This window comes from Cetorhinus maximus, chromosome 1 (genome assembly GCF_964194155.1).
Source record: "Cetorhinus maximus chromosome 1, sCetMax3.hap1.1, whole genome shotgun sequence".
In the NCBI taxonomy this organism is placed as follows: domain Eukaryota; kingdom Metazoa; phylum Chordata; class Chondrichthyes; order Lamniformes; family Cetorhinidae; genus Cetorhinus; species Cetorhinus maximus.
In genome coordinates, this window is record NC_135879.1 from 225,097,770 (window position 1) to 225,113,962 (window position 16,193).

General features: G+C 42.4%; 2 protein-coding genes across 5 annotated transcripts in view; both read right to left on the reverse strand.

Annotated features, from left to right (window-relative positions):
* ptpra (protein tyrosine phosphatase receptor type A) overlaps positions 1-16,193 on the reverse strand; it is a 333,338-nt gene that overhangs the window by 262,185 nt on the left and 54,960 nt on the right. The window lies entirely within an intron of this gene.
* The window catches only part of rnf24 (ring finger protein 24), a 632,553-nt gene that overhangs the window by 147,180 nt on the left and 469,180 nt on the right, over positions 1-16,193 (reverse strand). The gene's annotated exons all lie outside the window — the stretch shown is intronic.

Consider the following 16,193-nt stretch of genomic DNA (forward strand, 5'->3'; position numbering starts at 1 on the left):
ACACCGTACTGCAGCCCTTGCCAGGTACTGACAGGAGTGTGATGCCCCTCCAGCTGCTGCAGTCACTGCGGTTCCTTTTTTTTGGCAGCTTGATGATTACTCTTCATCTCCAGTCATTCAGGACTTGTTCTGCAGTCCAGATCTTCTTAAATAGGTTCATGAGCTCTGCTGTGACAGTGTTCTTGTCACGTTTCAATAGCTGCTGGTATCTCATCAGTCTCAGATGCCTTGTCATTCTTCAGGCTGTTGATGGCTCTTTGGAACTCTGATCTGGCGATTTCTCCCCAGATTAACATTCGGCTGCTGTGTGCAGTGCGGTTATCAAAGTCAAACATGGAGCTGGGGTCAGGCTGGTTGAGGATCTTCTGAAAGTGTTCCAGCCACCTCACCTGCTCCACGTCTGTAAATAGCATCCTGCCAGCCTTGCCCTTAATTGGTACTGTGGTGTTGTTCCTGTAAGATCCTTTGCAATGTCTTGGAATCATTCCAATATGCTTCTTCTTGTGCCTCCCTGCCTTTTAACTCTATGCATCCTTGCTTTCTCTCCTGTAGCTTTTCTTCACGGCTTTATCCAGTCTTCTGCATTTCTCATCGTCTTTACTCAATTTTCCTTTCCTAGTTCCTCTTGCTCTTCGCAGCTTTCTTTCATCAATCAACTTCCATGTTGGGTCAATGATCCAATGTTCTTTGCTGGTTCCTCTCCTCTGTCCAATGGTGACTTCTGCACATCTCCTAATCCCTCATTTGAAGATTTCCCAGCCACCAATACTGGAACAATTAAAATTGGGGATGTCCAATAGGGCAGAATTAGATGAGCACAGATATCTGAGGGCTTTGGGATTGGAGGATGTTACAGAGATAGGAGAATGAGACTTGTTATGGGTTTAGGCATTGGCAAAGTTTTGGATGACCTCAAATTTACAGAGGGTACAATGTGGAAGACCAGCCAGCATTCAAATTGTTGAGTCTAGAGGAAATATATGAATGAGGGCGTCAGCAGCAGATCAGCTGAGCCAGAAGGGAAGTTGGACTGTATTGCTAATGTGGAAATTGGCAATCTTAGTGATGGCACACGAATTAGGTCAGAAGCACACCTCGGGTTGTGGCACCAAGGTTGCAAACAGACTGACTTAATCTCAGACTCTTTCTTGTCAGAGGGCGGTAGTCAGAAGCTAGGGAATGGAGTTTAGAGTAGGGGCCGAAAACAATGGCTTCAGTCTTCCCAATATTTAACTGGGGGAAAATTCTGTTCATTCACAACTGGATGTCAGGTAAACAGTCTGATAATTTAGCAAGTGTGCAGGAGTCTAGAGAGGTGGTGATGAGATAGAGCTGAGTGTCTTCAAACATGTGAAAATTAAAATTGTGTCTTCAGTTGATGTTACTAAGGATATACATATGGATAACAGGAACGCCAAGGAACAATTCTTGGGGAGCACCAGATCTAACAACAATGTGGAAGCATTGCAAGTGATTCCCTGGCTACAATTTAATAGTTAAGAATGGAACAAGGCAAGAGCAGTCTCACCCAGCTGGACGACGGAGAGGCACTGGAGGAAGATGGTGTGGTCAAAGATTGACTGATTGCCACATGCGATTAATGCCAAAGGAAATACGTAATCAACAAAATATTTTTTTTTTAATTGTTATTGTTATTTATCATAGTCGAATGACACTGCCCAGGCCCATCTCTACATTTAGGACTTTTATATATCATCTCACATAGAGCACACTGATGATTTTAAAACAGAAATTTGTGACATTAGATATATCACTGTCACACACATGGACACAATGCATAAAATGCATTTAAAAACAATTGGGTGACATATAAATCTTCATTAATAAGATTAACAGAACAATTGAAATTCTGGCTATAGAACAGGGTTTCATAAAATTCTAGTTAGTAATGAATATTGGTTGAGCAATTCTATTAACAGGAACTGAGATTAAGATTGCCACATTAAAACCACTATTAAATGAGGGCAATTTCCTGTTTTGAAGAACATAACCCAACTATGAAAAGCTGCAAACCATGCACGTACACTAGAATTGAAGCTTTGTACTGTAGAGATGCAAACTTTTAGCATTGCAATTCATAGGCAACTATGTCTTATTCTGCACTCCGACTCCATTGTTTTATTTTAATTCATTCATGGGATGTGGGCTTCGCTGGCTGGGCCAGCATTTATTGCCCATCCCTAGTTGCCCTTGAGAAGGTGGTGGTAAGCTGCCTTCTTGAACCCCTGTAGTCCATGTGGTGTAGGTACACCCACAATGCTGTTAGGAAGGGAGTGAAGGAGTGGTGATATATTTCCAAGTCAGGGTGGTGAATGACTTAGAGAGGGACAGCCACGTGATGGTATTCCCATCTATATGCTGCCCTTGTCCTTTTAGATAGTAATGGTCGTGGGTTTGGAAGATGCTGTTTAAGGAACCTTGGTGAATTGCTGCAGTGCATCTTGTAGATGGTACACACTGCTACTACTGTGCATCGGTGGTGGAGGGAGTGAATGTTTGTGGATGTGGTGGCAATCAAGCAGACTGCTTTGTCCTAGACAGTGTCTAGCTTCTTCAGGGTTGTAGGAGATGCACTCATCCAGGCAAGTGGGGAGTATTCCATCACACTCCTGGCTTGTGCCTTGTAGATGGTGGACAGGCTTTGGGGAGTCAGGTGGTGAGTTACTCGTCGCACAATTTCTAGCCTCTGACCTGCTCTTGTAGCCACAGTATTTATATGGCTAGTCCAGTTCAGTTTCTGGTCAATGGTAACCCCCAGGAAGTTGATCATGGGGGATTCAGTGATGGTAATGCCATTGAACATCAACGGGCGATGGTTGGATTCTCTCTTGTTGTAGAGACACTAGGCCTCAGTTCACTGGGTTCATATTAGAACTCTATTTTCCAAGAAGTGTGGGCTAAAATTAGTTCCATTTTTCCTTCTATTCTTTCAGTGGTTCTGAGCATTGCTGGCAAGACCAGCATTTGTTGCCCAGGCCTAACTGCCCTCAAAAAGGTGGTGGTGTCACCTATTTGAACTACTGCAGTCCATCTGGTGCAGGTATATCCACAGTGCTGTTAAGAAGGTAGTTCGTAAGATGATAAGAAATAGGAGCAGGAGGAGGCCATTCAACCATCAAGCCAGCTTCGCCATTCAAAATGATCACAGCAGATCAGATGTGGCCGTAACTCCACTTTTCTGCCTGTCTCCTATAACCCTCAACTCCCTTGTAGATCAAAAATCTATTCAACTCAGCCTTGAATATATTCAATGACCCAGCCTCCACTGCTCACTGGGGAAAAAAATTCCAAACACTAATTACCATAGGAGAAAAAAAATCTTCATCTCCGTTTTAACTAAGAGGCGCCTTATTTTTAAACTGTGCACGCTAGTTCTAGATTCCCCCACGAGGATAGACATCCTCTCAGCATCTAGCCAGCAAGCTCCCTCAGAATTTATATCTTTCAATAAGATCACCTCTCATTCTTCTAAATTCCAATGAGTTTTGACCCAGCCTGCTCAACCTTTCCTCATGAGCCAACTCATTCATTCCAGGCATCAGCCGAGAGAACCTTTGAAAGATTTCCAATGCGTAAATCCCTCAAGTAAGGAGATCAAAACTGTACAGTACTCTAGGTGCGGTCTTTCCAAAGCCTTGTACATTTGTAGCAAGATTCCCTACTTCCATACTCTATTCTCCTTGCAATAAAGGCCTTCCTAATGACTTGGTGCACCTGCATGCTAACTTTTTGTGACTTATGTGCAACAGCACCCTCTGTACTGCAACATTCTGCAATCTCTCTCCATTAAATAACATTGCTTTTCTATTCTTTGTGCCAAAGTGGACAACTACACATTTCCCCCACATTATACTCAAGCTGCCAAATTTTTGCTCACTCGCTTAACCTATTTATAACCCTTTGAAGACTCTTTGTATCCTCCTCAACTTGTTCACCTACTTTTGTATCGCCAGCAAATTTAGCTGCAATACAGCTGGTCTCTTCATCTAAGTCATGAATATAGATCATAAACAAGAATGAGGCCCTGGCACTGATCTCTGTGGCATTCCGTTAGTTTGCCAACCAGAAAGTTATTTATCCCAACTGTTGCCTGTTAGTTAGCCAATCTTACATCTTTGCTAACATATCACCTTCAAACACCATGAGCCCTTAACCTCTGCTGTAACCTTTTATGTGGCACCTTATCCATTGCCTTTTGGAAAACCAAATACACTACATCAACTGGTTCCTCTTCATCCGATCTGCTGGTTCCATCCTCAAAGAACTCTAATAAATGTGTCAAACGTGATTTCCCTTTCCCAAAACCAAGCTGACTCTGTTTTCTAGATGTCCTGCTACTACCTCATCAATAATGGATTTGAGGTTTCAGGTTTTTGGCCCAACGACAGCAAAGGAACAGCGATATAGTTCCAAGTCAGGACAGTACGTGGCTTGGGGGAAAACTTGCAAGAGGTGGCGTTTCCATAAGTCTGCTGCTCTTGTCCTGCTAGGTGGTAGAGGTTGCAGGCTTGGGAGGTGCAGTCAAAGAAGCCTTGGTGAGTTTGCTGCAGTGCATCGTGCAGCTGCCACTGCGTGCCGGTAGGGGAGGGATTGAATGTTTAAGGCTGTGGATGAGTTGACGATCAAGGGGGCTGCTTTTTCCTGGATAATGTCGAGCTTAAGAGTTGCTGGAGCCACACACAAATTTGGCAAGTGGAGGGTATTCCATCACACATGTGCCTTGTCGATGGAGGAGACACTTGAGAGTGAGTTACTCGCTGCAGAATTCCCAGACTCTGACTGCCATTGTAACCGCAGTATTTATATGACTGGTCCAGTTGCTGGTCATTGGTAACCACCACCACCACCCCCAAAGCCCCCCTCCCACCAACCACACACCCCCCAAGCATGTTGTTGGTAGGGGATTCAGCGATGGCAATGCTGTTGAATATCAAGGGAAGATGGTTGGGTGCTTCCTTGCTGGAGATGGTCATTGCCTGGCACTTGTGAGGCAAGTAACATTCAAGCCAGGCATCAGCCAAAGCTTGAACACTGCCCAGATCTTGCTGCATATGGACAAAGACTGCTTCAGTATCTGAGGAGTCCCAATGGTACTAAACACTATGCAATCACCACTGAACATCTCCACTTCCGCCTGCCAAGATACACTTGGGAACGAGTATTGCCAGACTCCTATCTGAGCAGATGCTGTGTCATTATTTGATTTCTCAATTTCAGTGATTGGCAACTTAGGCGAGTGAGTGAGCTACAAGTGGCCCTCCATCTCAGTGAGCCGCAAGATTGAAATTGCGCATGTGCACTAACCATGACCCCATGAATAAGATTAAATATATTTAATACACGCTGAATATTTCATAATGAGTTCCAGAAAATGCTCAATTATTCATACATTAATAGAACTATCAACTTCAGAAATATTTAGGCTTCCCTTACATCATATTTAGTGAGACTTCTGGTTGGATCTGTCCTCCACAAGCTCTCTTAGATTAGGACTTAAGGATGTGCAGACACTTCGCAATTCAGCACTGAGGTTTCCATCCATTAGACCGTTGGCGCTTCATGCATTTAATGTGTCCCATACTAGAAAAAGTCTGCTCATATGTCAATCTTTGGGTCAGCATACACAGCAGCTTTGCAATGCAATGCCGGAGAACTGGGCCAGGGACATTCAACCAAAGTTCTCGTATACCTTTCCTCTTCAGCTGGTTAGTCTTCATCCAGGGCACAAACATGAATTAATTCCTCCTCAAACTTCCTTTATCAACCCTAAGCCTTGGACGTACAATGCCACATTTGCTCATATTAAATTCAACTGGATTTGAAAGCAACAAGAGGAAGAACTTCAGATCAGAGAGAAGAAAAGCGGTTTTCAAAATGCTCGGACAGTGTAAACAGCACTTGTATGTGAACCGATGGATCATATTTATTTCCTTGATCAGTGTTTTTCCAGCATTTCTTTTCACATTGGGGAAGTGAGTGTAAACACTTGAAGGTAAACGAGCGGACATTAACTGCAGGTGTAACATAAATTTTCTGACACTAGCAACTAGTTTGGTTAAGAGGTGATTTTGCCCCTGCAACACATTCAATGCGTTCAGGTGACCAGTGGTGTCAGCAAGGAAAGCCACATCCAAAGTCCAGTTTTCATCTTCTAACTCTGGGTATACTTGAGATTTCTGAGCAAGAAACTGCTTTATTTCAGTAGAAGTGCCAGGAAGCGGTCCAGTACTTGACCACTGCTTAGCCAGTGCACTTCAGTGGTGCACAAGTTCCACAAACTGATGGTGATGCGGGGGTGAGTACCACTGTACCACTTTGTCCATTACAGCTTTCAGTCTGTCTCCCTTGTCAAGTTTAGCGCAGAGCACTTCTTGGTATATTATGCAATGCACACCAAATATGTCAGGTACACAAGCTTTCAACAAAGCTACAAATCCATGGTGTGTTTCTATCATGGAGGGGTGGTCATCTGCTGCAACTAATACAACTTTTCCCAAAGGTAACTCATGCTCTTTCAAACAACCAGTAAATGCCTCTAAAAGTAGTGAGCCCTGTGCTCGCCCATGTATTCCCAAGAGATCTAAAAATTCTTCTCTCACGTTCAGATCACTGTCAACACAGCGAATCCATATGTAGAACTGAGCAATGTTGTTAATATCTTTGCATTCATCCAGTGCTATACCAACAGCTTCAGCTGAACGCACAGTTCTGAAAAGCTGCTCTGCCAGATCGGCAGCTATATCTTGCACTCTGCGACTCTCAGTACACCTGCTGAGTTGCAGGCATTTAACATGTTTGATAATTTCCTCTTGGTTTTTAAACCCATCAAATAACACATGCGAGGATTCGATGGTGCATTGTTTCACAAATTAGCAATCTGAGAATGGCTTTCTATTTTTTGTAAGTAACAAAGCAATATGAAAGTTAGCCAAATTCACTGTGTCACTCATTTAATGCACGTCTAAGTACCTGCTTCTGTGTTTCCATGGCTTCCTTCAGATTTGGAAGCTGTCGAGCATGTTAGGCAGAACCTACTGGAAATTTTGCTATGTGAGAGGAATGGCATGTTTCATAATGTCTCTTAACGTTGTATTTTTTTGGAACTGATAACAGCTCATTGCAAATTAAGCAAAATGGCCTCCCTTTCTGTTCGATAACAAAATAATCCTGCTCCCATGTCTCTTTTACCATTCTTCCCTCATCACCACTTTTCCTCTTTTTGGCTACTACTTCTCACTCTGTACTTCTTGATCTTGCACTTGATTCTCCTTCTTTATCATGCCATTTCACCACAAAGCGACCTATTGCCAATTGAACTGGAGCAGCACTTTGAATGGATGCAGAGGGAGCGCTCAGCTCTCAGTCAATGTTGTGTGCAATCAGCACGCACCTCACTTTACGTGCCCTTGCTTTGCTTGCATATCACTTAACACTGGTAGGAAAAAACCTACGCGGACAGAAACCAGTGGAATCTGGCAAACCTGCGAGTGGGCGACGGCCAACAAAATGTCTCATGGGCCACAGGTTATCCATCACTGCTCTATTCCCTTCCCCAATCATCATATCTGCACCTTTTTGCACTGCTTGGCATTAATTTAAACCTGAATTAAATTGCTGTTAAATTTAAGGCTGGTTCTGCCTTAGTCCAGATTGCCCTGTATGCAAGGCAAAATAAATACATGTACCAGAAAAATGAATCAAACCCCAAGTGATAAAATTTTTACCTGGGTGGATAGTCAAATCCTTTGGCCAACATTTATCCTTCTAAATGACAATGAATATCGAAAAATATATGCAGAAATACCTGCCAAACTGCATCGGAAAATGGCAAATCAACTGAAGGAAATTAGATAAGGCATGACAAACAATAGAAATTCAAATTTACACAGGAAAACAGTGCACCAAATGTGCGCAACTGAAACAGATTCCCCATTATATTGAAAATACTGAACTTTGCATCCTGGATTTAAGCACACCATTGAAAGGATTTTCCAGTGTTCATCAGGTCAATACGAACACACACAAAAACATCCGAAATAGGAGAAGTAGGCTATTCGGCTATCACGGCTAATCCATTTATGTTTCGGATTCCACATTCCCATCTACCCCAGATAACTTTTGATTCCCTTGCCTAACAAGAATCTACCTACCTCTGCCTTAAAAATGACCCCATCTCCACTGCCTTTGGAGGCAGAGAGTTCCAAAGTTGCAAAACCCTCAAGAGAAAAAAATTCTCATCTCTATCCGAGAAGGGAAACCCCTAATTTTAAAACCATGTCCCCAAGTTTTGGACTCACCCTCAAGAGGAAACATCCTTTCCAAGTCCACCTCATCAATATCATTCAGGATGTTATATTCTTCAATCAAGTCACCCCTGTCTTCTAAACTTCAGTGGAAACAAGCCCAGTCTGTCTAGCCTTTCCTCAAGACAACCCGCTCATTCCAGATATCAATCTAGTAAACCTCCTCTGAACTGCCTCCAACACACTTACACTCTCCCTTAAGTAAGGAGATAAGGAGACCAAAACTGCACACAATATTCGAGATATGGTCTCACCAATGCCCTGTATAACTGAAGCATAACATCCTTACTTTTATGTTTAATTCCTCTCATAACAAAGGATAGCATTCTATTAGCCTTCTTAATTACTTGCCATACCTGCATACTAACTTCTTGTGACACATGCACTAGAACACCTAGATCTCTGCATTTCGGTATTCTGCAGCTGTTCTCTGTTTAAGTAATACTCTGCTTTTGTATTCTACCTGACAAAGTGAACAACTTCATATTTTTCCGCATTATACTCCATCTGCCAGATTTTTACCCACTCATTCAACCCATCCATATCCATCTGCAACCTCCTTACGTCCTTGTCACAACATACCTATGTGTTATCTGCAAATTTAACTTTCATGCCTCGACTCCTCTCATCCAAGTTTTTGAAATAAATTTTAGAAAGCGGGACTCCACACATCCCATTGTGCCAATCAGACAAAGACCCATTTATGCCTGCTCTGTGTTCTGCCAGCCAGCCAATCTTCTATCCATGCTAATATGTCCTACACCATGAGCTTTTATTTTCCACAATAACCTTTGATGTGGCAGCTTATCAAATGCCTTCTGGAAATCCAAGTACAGCATGTCTACAGGCTCCCCTTTATCCATGGCGCAAGTTACTCCTTCAAAGCACTCCAATAAATTGGTTAAACATAATTTCCCTTTCACAAAACCATGCTGACTGTTCCCAATTACCTTGAGTTTCTCTAAGAGCCCTGCTATAACCCACCTTAATGATCAATTCTAACACCTTCCCCATGACAGATGTCAAGCTAACTGGCCTATAGTCTCCTGTTTTCTGCCTCCCTCCCTTCTTGAATAGAGGGGTTATATGTGCTACTTTCCAGTCTGTTGAAACTTTTTCAGAATCTAGCAAATTTTGGAAAATTAACACCAACACATCTACTACCTCAATAGCCACCTCTTTTAAGACCCTAGGGTGAGGTCCATCAGGACCCAGAGACTTGTCAGCCCACAGCTCCATCATTTGCTCAGTACTGCTTTGCCAGTGATTGTAATTTCACCAAGTTCCCCTCTCCCTTCCACCTCCTGATTTGCAGCTATTACTGGAATGTTTTTTGTATCCTCTATAGTGAAGACAGAAGCAAAATACTTGTTCATTTCATCTGCCATTTCCTTTTTATTAACTATAAACTCCCCATTCCCTCTCTAGAGGATCCACTTTACCCACTCTTTTCCTGTTTAAATACCTGTAGAAACTCTTGCTATCCGTTTTTACATTTCTAGCTAGCTTCCTCTCATACTCAAATTTCTTTCTCCTGATTAAAGAGCAGAGAATGACTAAAAGGTTATATTCTGACCAATCATCTAACCTGCCATTCATCTTTGCGCAGTTACATGCCTTTTCCTTAAGTTTGATGCTTTCCTTAACTTCTTCAGTTATCCAAGGATGGTCGGCCCTCCCTAGAGAATTTTTCTTTATAGAGTGGTACCAAATTGGCAAAAATCTAAACGATTTAAAAATGCTTCCAATATCTTCTTTCATATCTAAAACTTAGCAAACCCACCTGCAGCCCCCACTGCTCCTCTTGTCTCGCTTATGAGGGGGTGGGGTGTTGTGGGGTTTCCTGGGAGGTGTGGAATGGAGGATAGGGATGGGATAGCATGGGAGGGGTGGAAAGGGGGTTGACACAGATAGAAGGAATGGGATGGGGATATGAGAGGAATGGCAAAGGTATGCATGAGAGGGATGGCATGGAAAGGATAGAATGGTATTGGATGGGGAATTAAAAAATACTATTGCAATAAAGATCCTAATTTCACCGTAATGTTTTGCGGGTTGCTGTTTGTATATAAGACAAAGCTGTGGCAAAGATAACCATTAGACATTTGCCTCACTCATATACAAAACTTATCAATTGTGATGAAAGAACATAATCACATACAGAGAACAAGATCTCACTCAGCTGCATTTTCTCCATGATTGAATTACTCACTGAAGATGGTGACAGTTTACATTTACATAGTGCCCTTAACAAAAGCCTGGGGATACAGAATTGTCTGGATGATACAGAGGAAATTGAACAGCAAAGGTGACATGCCACTAATGAAGCATTTCTATTTTAATGAATTACTCAAAATCAAGTGGACTTCTGCACAAGCAGTCTTCTTCAGCCATCAGAAGTATGAAACTATCCCATCCACAACAGATCTGCAGGTCCATCATCTTATGTAAAAAAGATGCTGCTGATCATCTGCACAAGCAAATTATAGGAAAAATCCAAATAAATTTTCCGGGTTTTGATAATGTTTCTATTCCGCATCATTTAAACCAGCGCAAGTAGACAATATTTCACTTCAGATGAAAACTGGTTTAAGGGCAAACAACAACCACATTACTTCAATCCACCTGCTAATAGTGCAAATTCTCTTTTCTGTAATGGTGAGGAAAAAAATTGGGTTCAGCATATATTTTATTTATCAAATAATTGTGGACAAGCAAGTCAATTAAAAGTCTGCATTACTTCAATAGGTGGAAAGTAAAAATGAGCCATCTATGAATTTATTCATATAAAAGATTCCATCTAGCCTATACAGTCATATTGCATGACAAAAGTAGTCTCCAATCTGTTAAAATATCATTGCAAACAACTACTGTCATTACCACAGTCTTATTATTAAGTCTTGAAATAGGATGACTTTTTTTAAATAATAGCTGAACACAAAAATGGCATCTAAATATCATCCACCTAGGTATATTTACTACACATGAACCATGTTTTCAACATGTGCTTCTCCGAATTCATAATGGAATGAACCAGGGTAGGCCATTTCTAAAATCATTAAATGAGTCACAGCTCCATTTTGCAATGATCATTAAGTTTCCAGAGCTCGAAATGATCATCTAGAAACTTTTTCCCAGAAAGACATCAATTCACACAAGGGAATAGTATGAGATGACAGGCTCAAGAATGAAATCACAAGCACATCTGTTTGAGAAATTGCCAAAGTACACACCCAAGCAGTCTTTACACAAAACAAAGATCAAAAACTTTTCTGAACCACTACCAGAATGCTATTTTCCCTTCCATGAGTTTGAGAGAATATATATGAACAGAAATTTACGAAACAAAACTCATCTGTGACCTACGTAACAGGACGATAATAAGCATTGAAAGACAATAGTAAAGACTTCCAACAACTGATTTTACCCTCAATTGATTGCAAAACATTGGGAATATGTTGGATTAGGGTTTTGCACATATAATCATTTGCAAAGGGCCAATATCCCTGATTGTCGGAGATTGGGGGAGAGTGGATTTTAGTAAAATAAGGCAGGATCTGGCCAAGGTAGACTGGGAACAGTTACTTGTGGGGAAATCTACAGAGGAGCAGTGGGGGGGGCGTTTAAAAAGGAAATGGGGAGGGTACAGGCTCAACATGTTCCCTCTAGGGCAATAGGAAAAAGTAACAAGCCCAGAGAACCATGGATGACCAGAGATATTCAGGATACAATGAGAAGGAAAAGAGAGGCTTTTAGCAGGTACAAGGGGAGCAAATCAGCAGAGGCATTAGTGGAGTACAGGAAGTGCAGGGTGGAGCTTAAGAAAGGAATTAGGAGAGCAAAGAGGGGATATGAGAAAGCTCTGGCTGGTAAAAGTAGGGAAAATCCCAAGATATTCTATAAGTATATCAATGGGAAGAGGATAACCAGGGAAAGAGTAGGGCCCATTAGGGACCAAGGGGGCAATCTATGAGTGGAGCCGGTGGACATCGCTAGAGTGTTGAACGAATACTTCACAGCCTTCTTCACCCAAGAGAATGAGGATGAACGTATCGAACTCGGGGAGAGAGACACAGCGAGGTTCTTGAGCAAATTGAGATAGGGAGTGACAAGGTATTGGAGATGTTGGCAGGCTTAAAAGTGGACAAATCTCCAGATCCGGATGATTTGTGTCCCAGGCTGCTGAGGGAGGCAAGAGAGGAGATCGCAGGGGCTCTGACCCAAATTTTTAATTCCTCTCTGGCCACAGGGGAGGTGCCAGAGGACTGGAGAACAGCTAATGTGGTTCCGCTATTTAAGAAGGGTTGTAGAGAGAAGGCAGGGAACTACAGGCCAGTGAGTCTCACGTCAGTGGTTGGGGAACTATTGGAGAAAATTCTGAAGGAAGGACTCTATCTCCACTTGAAGAGGCAAGATTTGATCAGGGATAGTCAGCATGGCTTTGTCAGAGGGAGGTCATGCCTAACAAATTTGATTGAATTTTTTTGAGGTGTGACAAGGTGTGTAGATGAGGGCAGTGTAGTTGATGTAGTTTATATGGATTTCAGCAAAGCATTTGACAAGATCCCACATGGGAGACTTATAAAGGCGGCAAATGCACATGGGATACAGGGTAATTTGATAAAGTGGATTCAAAATTGGCTTAGTTGTAGGAGACAGAGGGTGATGACAGAAGGCTGCTTTAGTGACTGGAAGCCAGTGTCCAGTGGCGTACCACAGGATCTGTGCTGGGTCCCCTATTATTCGTCATTTATATAAACGACATAGATGACTATGTGGGGGGTAGGATTAGTAAGTTTGCGGATGACACAAAGATTGGCCGGATGGTTAACAGTGAGGTTGAGTGTCTTGGGCTACAGGAAAATATAGACGGGATGGTCAAATGGGCAGATAAGTGGCAGATGAAATTTAACCTTGAAAAGTGTGAGGTGATACACTTTGGAAGGAGTAATTTGACAAGGAAGTATTCAATGAACGGCATGACACTAGGAAGTTGAGGAACAAAGGGACCTTGGCGTGTGTGTCCATAGATCTTTGAAGGCGGAGAGGCATGTTAGTCGGGTGGTAAAAAAGGCATACGGGACACTTGCCTTTATCAATCGAGGCATAGATTACAAAAGTAGGGAGGTCATGTTGGAGTTATATAGAACGTTGGTGAGGTCACAGCTGGAGTACTGTGTGCAGTTCTGGTCACCACATTAGAAAGGATGTGATTGCACTGGAGAGGGTGCAGAGGAGATTCACCAGGATGTTGCCTGCGATGAAACATTTAAGTTATGAAGAGAGGTTGGATAGACTTAGGTTGTTTTCGTTGGAGCAGAGAAAACTGGGGGGCAACCTGATCGAGGTGTACAAGATTAAGAGGGGCATGGACAGGGTGGATAGGGAGCAGCTGTTTCCCTTAGTTGAAAGGTCAGTCACGAGGGGGCACAAGTTCAAGGTGAGGGGCAGGAGGTTTGGAGGGGGGTATGAGGAAAAACGTTTTTTACCCAGAGGGTAGAGACGGTCTGGAATGCACTGCCTGGGAGGGTGACGGAGGCGGGTTGCCTCACAACCTTTAAAAAGTACCTGGATGCGCATTTGGACGTCATAACATTCAAGGCCACGAGCCAAGTGCTGGTAAATGGGATTAAGTAGGTAGGTCAGGTGTTTCTTATGTGTCAGTGCAGACTCGGTGGGCCGAATGGCCTCTTCTGCACAGGGTGATTCTGTGATTCGAGTCAAAAAAAAATGGCTGATAGTATAGGGCAGCCTGACGAAATTGCCCAGTGGCATTCTAATCAATGCAGAATTAAGTGGTTGGATATTTACATGCTTGATCTTGGCATTAGCCAAAACCTCAAGGAGGGGAGAACAAGAGAACTTTAACTTCGCTGCCCTGTCTCGAGAGGGCAGAGGGAAACAGAATTTAACCAGCCTGAAAGTGCAACCATTACACCAACCAGTTACAGATTAGTATCGCCACACAACTGCCATAAGAGAACGGCTTATAATCTTGAACAGAAAATCAATAATGGGCAATTCCCTGAAAGAAAATCACAACTCCATCAGGCAGTTAGTGCTTTGGTTCAAAAATCTAGACCAGGTGGAACAAAGCACTGGGAAAAAGTACTAATTTGTGTACAAACCTCATCCCTTGAAGAAGTACAATATACAAAAATTAACTTATTTAATAGACTTAAATCTTTGCAAAGATAGAAAGTGCACTCTTGTGCAATTGCATAGTACTTGGCAGTTAATCTGTAAAGTAGATTTTGTTGCGTGCTCTTTTGCATGTTCATAGAGCACACCTTCAGCTTTCAAAATAATAATAAATGCTCAACAAGAAATTCACATTCCACACAAATCTAACTATTTATTGGTCTGACCGTATGTCCAGATATACCAGCCAGAAGGGACTTAGCAGCATCCAGTCTTTCAGGTATGGCAGAAGAACCTGATGTGCTACACAAGCTGACATTTAACTATTTCTGGCACAAAACAAGCTCACAATTGCTCCCATTTCCTCCAAAAAGTCAGCATTTCATGGTAAGCAAAACTGCAAGTTCATTTAAAATAAAAAATCCTCTCACAATCACTTTGTTGGGTTCCATGAGAAACGTGTCTTTGATGGAATGACACCAAGCCTCCTAACCCTCGCAAATTTCTGATATGTGGATGATACATTTTCCATATTTAAATCCACAGCTGCATGCAACAATTTCCTTACATGTCTTAATGGGTTTCATCCTGCGCTCAAATTCACCTATGAAATGGAGCAGTCAAATGAACTCCCCTTCCTTGACATACTAGTTGAGAAATCTGTCAGGGCATTCTCTAACACTGTCTAGCGCAAGCCTACCTTCACTGGTCAATATATGTGTTGGGATTCTTACGATTCCACATGCTATAAGATTGGTCTTATGGCAACTTTGTAACTAGGGCCCAAGCCATTTGCACAACATGCAAGCTTGATGCTGAAATAGGGCACATCAAAGGCATTCTGCAGGATAATGGATACCCTGATCAGATCATTTCGCACTAGTGTCACGCAAAATCATGAACGGGCCTAAGGCCTTCACTTTCGGCCCTGAAAAGTGCCCAATCTTCCTCAGATTATCCTGGAAGGGCAAGGTATTTCAAAAATTTGAGCAACAGGTAAAGCTAGCCGTTTCACGCTGCTATTATGCAGTAGCAACACGAGTCGTATCCGCCACTAACAGGATGCTGCCGTCAAGCCAAAAAGACGTTCTGCCTATCACACAAATGATAAATGTGATAAATGAATTTCAGCAGCAGTGTGATGCTAGGTATGCAGGCCGTATGTCCCAAAGACTGGTGGATCGTATTAAACAGCAAGTCTCAGCTGCTGTTCGTAACGGGCAAAGTACAGACCGTATCCAACCAGCCTGTGCTTGCAAAACTCAAACACAGTGTTCAACATTAGATGTGATTTGGCGATTTGACAACATTTGCTAAATAATCTTTAATGTGCTAAGAATTACGCTGACAAGCAATTTAAGATGGTCAGTCGGGCTCGCAGTGTGACACATTTGGGTGTACTGTAAACTACAAATATTAATACACAGGACCCTGTTCTTTGCGGAAAGAAAGAACGTATACACACATTGCGCCTGTTTCAAGTAAACAAAACAAGTGACAGCCATTCGCTGACTCATTCCTCAGGGCAATGTCTTGACAATCAGGGTCAATTTGCCTGATTTAAATTTCAAACAATGCTCGGCAGTTAACTGTCAGTCACCATCAGTGGTGCATTCTCCATGGCAACGCCACTTGCCAACCAATCAGCACATTCTTCACATACAATATAAATGGTTGTTATCCCCCTTATATCGGTATTATTGAGAGTGTCCTGATGAGTACAAGACG